This window comes from Pteropus alecto, unplaced genomic scaffold, assembly GCF_000325575.1.
Source record: "Pteropus alecto unplaced genomic scaffold, ASM32557v1 scaffold7, whole genome shotgun sequence".
In the NCBI taxonomy this organism is placed as follows: Eukaryota; Metazoa; Chordata; class Mammalia; order Chiroptera; family Pteropodidae; genus Pteropus; species Pteropus alecto.
In genome coordinates this window covers 11,421,027-11,428,235 of record NW_006494614.1, presented here as the reverse complement: position 1 = coordinate 11,428,235, position 7,209 = coordinate 11,421,027, and the positions used below count along the sequence as shown (strand labels likewise).

Genomic DNA, 7,209 nt, shown 5'->3' with positions numbered 1-7,209 from the left:
GATCCAAAGGTTCTTGCCATGCAGGATCCAGAAGTTATGGTGGCCTTCCAGGATGTGGCTCAGAACCTGGCAAATATGTCAAAATATCAGAGCAACCCAAAGATTATGAATCTCATCAGTAAATTGTCAGCCAAATTTGGAAGTCAAGCATAATGGCCTTCTGATAATTAAAGAACTTGCTGAAGGAAAAGCAACTTAAATCACTCAATAGATGTCACCATTGTACCTCTGAACTCATGAAGAAAGTTGGGGTTCTTTGAAAAGAATCCCTACCTTTCTGCCCCAAATGCAGCTGTAACATTTTACAGTGATTTGCCCTTAGGGTATTTGTTCAGATAATGTTTTCCTACTAGGAATTACAAACTTTAAATACTTTTAAACCTTAAAAATATTTAAAACCAAATCAAAAGATAAACCCCTAAATTTTTCTTTACTAAAAAAAAAAAAGAGGAAGTTAATGACAAAAGTATAAACAACTTTAGAGTCAGCCCATATCCTCATCTACACAGAAAAAATACATATACTACTTATTAATATCTAAGATGTCTAATTTCTCTAAAATTCTCTGAGATCTGATAAATTTACATCAAATATACCTGTATTGAAAAGAAGAGAAACACCTCCATTTATTAGCAGTGGCCTTGAATAAATCAAGTCATCTCTTAACTTCTCTAGGCCTTGATACTGTTGCCAGATTACCTGGTTTTAAACCCCAGTTTTGCCACCTACTGGCTGCAAAGATTTCGGAATGTTAATTAACCTCTTTGGACCAGTCTATTCACCAAAAATATGAAGATAATAATAGTAATTTTCCCGTAAGGTTGTTACAAAGATTAAATGAGTTAATACACATAACATGTTTAGAGCTGTACCGCAAAAACTAAGAGCTCAATAAATGTCAGCCACTTTTACCATCTTTATTGTCATGATAAAATGAGAATAATAACCTGTTATGAGCTCTTCCCATGGTTCACGAAGGTCAATTAAAATAAAGTGATTTTTAAGTTTAAAAGTGCTATTTAAAATTAAGGAGGTATACAAATATTCAGAAACTGGTGACTGGATTTTTATGTGCCATAGACATACAATGGAAAACAATTCAGCAATTGAAAGGAAAGAACTATCGGTACATGCTACATACGGATGAACCCAAAGACATTTTGCTAAGTAAAAGAAGCAAGACACAAAATATTGTATATTTATATGCACTGGCATGCAAATCTATAGAGACAGAAAGCAAATGAGTGTTTTTGTCTAGGACCGGAGTTGGGGTCAGGGAAACTGCAAACAGGCATGAGGGAATTTTTCAGGGCAAGGGAGATGTTCTACAACTGGACGGTAGTGATGGCTGTACCACCATAATTTAATATAATTTAATAAAACCATTGAACTATACACTCAAAATGGGTGAATATTATGTTATACAAATTATACCTCAATAAAGCTATGAAAATAAATAAGCGAATAAATAAAGTTAAGGTGTTATTGTCATCTAATATGTTATATTGTGAACTATGTTTCTTTTTTAAAACTTGATTGGAAGTTGCTGGGTATTATGAAAGTGCTTTGAAAGTTGTAAATCTCTACACAAAGTAATAATATTACTAGTAAAAAAATAATAAACATTTTAAAGGCGTCTGTTTTTGGTTCACCTTCCCCCCATTCCACACCCTCAATATTAAATACTCCCACAGGAATTCATCGGTTCGAACCTCACCTCGGACACATACCACCTATATGTTCATAGGCAAAGTATTTACCTCTGAGCTCCTTCTTTTCCAGATAGCAGAAAGACAGGCACCGAGGCAGAAAGATTAAGCCTACACCGAGAGAGCCTAGTCATACTCTACACATCTTTCCAAATCCAGTTCAGCCTCAATTCCCCCACGTAGCCTTCTCTGCTCCTTCAGCATCTTCATGTAGTAATTCAGAATATGCCTTCACATACTTTGACTTTGAGTTCCTTGGGAGCAGGGACTAGGTATATGTCTTTTGAACTTCCAGGTTGGAGGTGTTCAAGAAATATTTATTAAAATAATGTCAACTATTTTTACTCTTCACTGAGTGAGCTGCCTCTCAGAACTATTTTCAATGAAGAAATGTTTTGACCATGAGCCACTGTCCATACGAGAACTTGAAGTTTTCTCCTGTGTTAGGTTAATCCTAATCCACCAAGTCTATCTTATTTACTTTCTCATGGGAACAAATATTAACATGTGCTAACATGGAGAAATAGCCAGTTTGTGGCCAGAGAATGGAGCTTTTCCTTAATGCAAGGACAACAGTTGCTATAATGTTTGGCCCTGGTTACATGCTCTAATCAATTAAGTTAATCAACCTAGATTTATTATTTTGTTCCCTGTATCCTGAGGTTAACGAACACCATTAGTTAAGAGAGTCAACAAATAAATACTTTAAAGAGAAAAAGCCTTCTTCCAAAGCTTTGCTGAAGACTGTTGTCAATTTGTTCACAATATTTTGTAACTCCCAGGCCCATTTCTACAGAGCCCAGACTTGCAGCCAACCCATAGCTAATATGTACTGTGAGCAAGATATAAACTTTTGCTATAGTAAATCACTGATATTTGGAGGTTATGCTTTGTTACCATAGCATAACTTAACTGAGAGTTGTCTAGTGCAGAAAGCTACCTATAGGCATTTCATACTCTCCCTCTGGCCTTTGTCACATCACAGATATAGAATGCAATTGGAAGCTCATTCTTTGAAAGCATCAGTAAAAGGCATAAAACCTATGTCATAGGATTATTGGGATGATTGGGTGGGACAACATATGGAGAGCGATTAGGATTGTGTGAGCACCTAGGATGCGTGAACTCCTCCCTACCACAACTCTTTCCTTCATTCCCACTTCCATGGTGGAAGTGAAAAACCATAAACAAATGTCTACTAGGGTCCTGAATTTTCCTCTACTGGTAAAATGAACAAGTCATACTCAGTCTCTATCTTAAGAAGCTTCTAGTCTAACTCTAAGCAGGAAAATGCAGCATTTGAATGCTTGCTTCCTCATATATTAAAGTAAGGTCCCAGCTTCCAAGCGGAAAACTAACAAATGTGATTAAGATATGTCTCAGAAATGGAAACAAACCATTGTTCATCATTTTCCCTACTCCCCACCACTACCAACCACCCCTTCTCCCATACATACACAACCACTGCCCTCACCTCCAGCTGTTATTCTCTGATCTTCAAGTCTGAATTAAATTGCTCTCCTTTATTCTCCCACAGCACCCTGTACTTCTCTGTTCTCCCAACTATTGCTTTTGATTGGTTTTACTAGTTTATGAATCAGTGTTTCCACTAGATTCTAAGGTCTGTCAGAGAAGAAACCGTAGCTTCTTTATTGTATTCCTAGAAGCTGGCTCATGCTTAGTAAAGGGTGGATGTTAATCAACATTATTTGAATGAATGAATGAATGAATTTAATCAACTAATTCCTTCATAATGACTTCTGAGTTCTCACTGCAACTTGATGAATTCGTTATGCCATTGCCCAGGGCTCCACTCAATCCTTACAGATTTTTTTTTAACTGGCAAAGAATTCTTCATTATGAAATTGGCACGTGGTTTACATATACCTTCCATCTTAAAGCACTCACAGATCCCCATGGAAATGCAAATGAACAATCCACAAATTGAATTATCAGCTCCTAATTAAGCAGATGTTGACTTTCATTAAAACTAATAAAAAATATTCCAAAAGTTAATTAATAGCTTGAGAATACCGTGAACTTCATGAAGCTGAAATCTGACAACACTAGGTTATTCTGAGGTATGTTCAGGAGAGTTTCTAAATCTAAAATATGTTTCTACAGTTGCTTACACTGCAATAACCAAAGAATAGGCAAGCTAATTTTCTAAAAAAGGAACACAATGAACTCAAATTTCCTTCTTTTGGAAGGACTCCAGATTTGCCAGAGTAGGACCATGTCCTTACTCCTGAGATATCTAAAAATTGTGATCCTTAAAAAAGATGAGGACTGATTCTTGTTCTGTTTATTTTTATACAACACCTCTATCATCGAAAGTATTTCAAATGATGACTTGGAAGCATCATCTTTCTTTTGTAGGAAAACATTCTTCCTTCCCATCCTCCTTAACGTTTTGTCCACTTAAGCCTTTTCTCTTCATGTAACAGGATGAACAGAAGCAAATAACAATTCAAGGCTATAGCTTATCAACCTTCCTTTCTCTTATTCAGCAAAATTCCCCTTCACACCCCTCACCCAGTCTTTGCGGATCCTGAGAGGCATTCCAGAAGGCAGAAAGGGTACACATGCTTGCTTTCCGAATTGAGGAAGAATTTCATTTGTTTTATAATTGTCAAGATACAAAAAAAAAAAAATTTTAAATAATAAATAAATAGGTGAAAGAAAGAAAGAAAGAAAGAAAGAAAGAAAGAAAGAAAGAAAGAAAGAAAGAAAGAAAGAAAGAAAGAAAGAAAGAAAGAAAGAAAGAAAGAAAGAAAGAAAGAAAGAAAGAAAGAAAGAAAGAAAGAAAGAAAGAAAGAAAGAAAGGCCTTCTCAATTCAGCCATAAGGATACACACAAGAAAGGCAAGTATGAGATAGATATTTGGGGGTGAAACATGAGTTGTCTACACAGGTTCCAAGGTCCTTTCAACTTGAAGATTGTATCAGGCTGTCTACAGATCATACGGTCGGCATAAGGTTTTCTATTTTATTTTATGGCTCCCCATATCTCCTCTCGCATCTGCCAGGTTGTAGTTCAAATAATGTTAGGGAATTGATCTGTGTAAAGCTTCAGAGTTTCAGAGCCGCCCAAGTTCCCGACAGGCAGCAGTAACCAACCAGCCCTCAGGATTCCATAAAGTCCCTCCCAAGTTTACTTCTCTGGCCTGGCAGCAGACGGATACTCCTGGAACGCTAGGAAGAGCACAAAGCCCTCAACCCAACTGAAATATCAGCTCCAACCTCCCCACCCCCACCCCTTCTTTTCTTCTCTGCTTTCACCACCTCTCTGCCCCGCTTTTACTTTCTCCAGCCGAATTTTCCTCCACCTCTTCCTTACATCCTTCTCATCCTTCTCATTAAGGAATCCTGTGCAGGTCGACTGTAATTTTTCCCTGAGTAATTCACCTCCAAAGGGTTTGCCTGGAGGAACCAGAGAGTCAAAGTCCAAACCTGCCAACTCTTCTTCCCTTCCTCCCCGACCCAGGCTGGTGGCAGAAATGGGGAGTGGAGTCTGCCTCTCCTTGCACCATTTAAGTCCTTGTCCTCCTGGGCCGCCGCCAAGGGAGGGTTCTCAGGAGGCGGGACCCTAGTCTGCACCTCCAACCCCGTAGGCCAGGTTTATAGCGTGGACAGCGCTGCCCTCTAGTGTTTGCAACCCGGAGACTTGAGGGCGCCATCAGGTTCAGAATTTCTCTTTTGCAGCCTAAGCAAGACCTGAAGCACCTCAGAGCTCCGACTCCCTCCCCCCGCCGCCGGCTCCCCCCAGTCCTCCACCACCACCACCGCCCGCATTGCATCTGCTCACGTTTTTATCGCACCCACCCCTTTCTCGGTTCAGTGGTGTCCTAGGTGGCTGCAACCTGCCGGTTGATTTAATAGACTGCCCCTGCCCTGCTCCTCCTCCTCTTCTCCGCTCTCGCTCTCTCCTCCTCTCCCAGTCGGGGAGCCCAGACTCCGCGAAGCGCAGCGCCTGCCGCCCCGCGCGCCGCGCTCCGGCTCCGCCTCGCCGCAACACCGGGGCACCGGCGCGGGCCAAGGACGCTCGAGGGGACAGAGCCCCAGGACCCAGCGTACCCCAGAACCGGGGATTGCGATAAGTGGTGCTTTGATATAGCTCCGGAGCAAAAGGAGCGTGTTGGGAGTGAGACTTCTGGAGCCAGCGGGACGCCCCAGCTCGCCCAGTGCGACGCGGCTGCACGCACCGTCCGCAAGGTGAGGGGCACACCCTTCTAGGGGCGACCGCGGCTTCCCGGCTCACCCCCACCCAAGGCCAGGGGCCCAAGCTCTGCCTTGGGGGGATTTTTACTCCCTCTGAGGCGCAAAGGCGGCGGAAGTTGGGGCAGGGGGCGGGAAACTACGGAGGTCGCCTGCGCACTGTCCGCCCCCTGGACCTCTTAATAAGGGACGCGTTTCTCGGTCAGTTCCCCCAGATGTGTGAACCTGAGCGTCGACATCGTGTATAACTGTGGTTTACGAATTTCTCGGGCTTCCTTGCGAAAGGATTTGAGGCGGCTTAGAAATTAAATAAATGTGGAAGGGGTTCTAGGAGGAAAAACTTGAGTGGAAATCACGCGGAAAGGAGGACGAGATGATTTCCAAGCCAACGGTGATTGAAAAACATTTGATTAGAAAGGACAGCACGGTTGCTCCAGCCCTCACAAAATAATAATGTGCTTAGTCCTGATAAAGAAAATTCCCGGGTGGGGAGGCGATAGAGATGACTCTTTTTCTTAAATTACAAAATAAAGCCGTCCAAGTGCGAGTTAAGACGGGAAGTTTAGTCTTAAGCTATTTCTACCCAACACTGCAAGGTGAGAGACTGGCCCCCTACATAGTGAAAATGAAAGGGAATTGAAGCTAAATGCAAGTGGTTCCTGCGCCTATCACAGGATCATACATGGTTTTGCATTGTTAAAAAATATATATTTTGTATGTCTTTGTGTCCAGTTTTGGATAGGACCTTGTATTCAACTCAATCCTGCTTGACCTTGTCCTTAGGTTAGAAGGATGAGGCAGAGGGTGTCAGCATCCCAGGGTGCATCTTCCTGACCTTCCTCATTGTCCTTCTCTGCTTCCTGCACCGAAGAGTCAGGGAGGGGATAATGGATGGACAAATGGTTTGGGGGAGGAGCTTTTTCCCAAATAATTCAGGGTTCTCCTACCACTCTTCTTTTACTCCCAGCTCCAAGCAGGTTATGCTCCTGGTCTGAACTCAACATTGCTCCAGAATATATATTTGCATGCACACACATATGGCGTGTGTGTGTGTGTGTGTGTGTGTGTGTGTGTGTGTGTGTGTGTAGACATTTGGACATAATGTACATGACCTTAAACACCCAGGGTGGATTTGTGAATCTGGGGCTTTTCTGACTTAATCCTGTTCATGGGGCAGGAAGCAAGGGCTCCCAGTTCAGCCTCTTCAATGAGGACAATATTTGAAATACGTTTCAAACACATATTGCAAATACAAAGAGGAGATTATGAGCCAGCCTTTCTCT

The 7,209-nt window shown here is 41.8% G+C and overlaps 1 protein-coding gene and 1 pseudogene across 1 annotated transcript in view; both read left to right on the top strand.

Moving 5' to 3' along the window:
* The window catches only part of LOC102881103, a 1,009-nt pseudogene extending 856 nt beyond the window's left edge, over nucleotides 1-153 (top strand).
* A 5,673-nt stretch (nucleotides 154-5,826) lies between these two features.
* The window catches only part of HTR1E (5-hydroxytryptamine receptor 1E), a 61,038-nt gene continuing 59,655 nt past the window's right edge, over nucleotides 5,827-7,209 (top strand). Inside the window, exon 1 of the mRNA XM_006926333.1 lies at nucleotides 5,827-5,923. The gene's annotated coding sequence lies outside the window, so the exon portion shown is untranslated. The remainder of the gene's footprint in view (nucleotides 5,924-7,209) is intronic.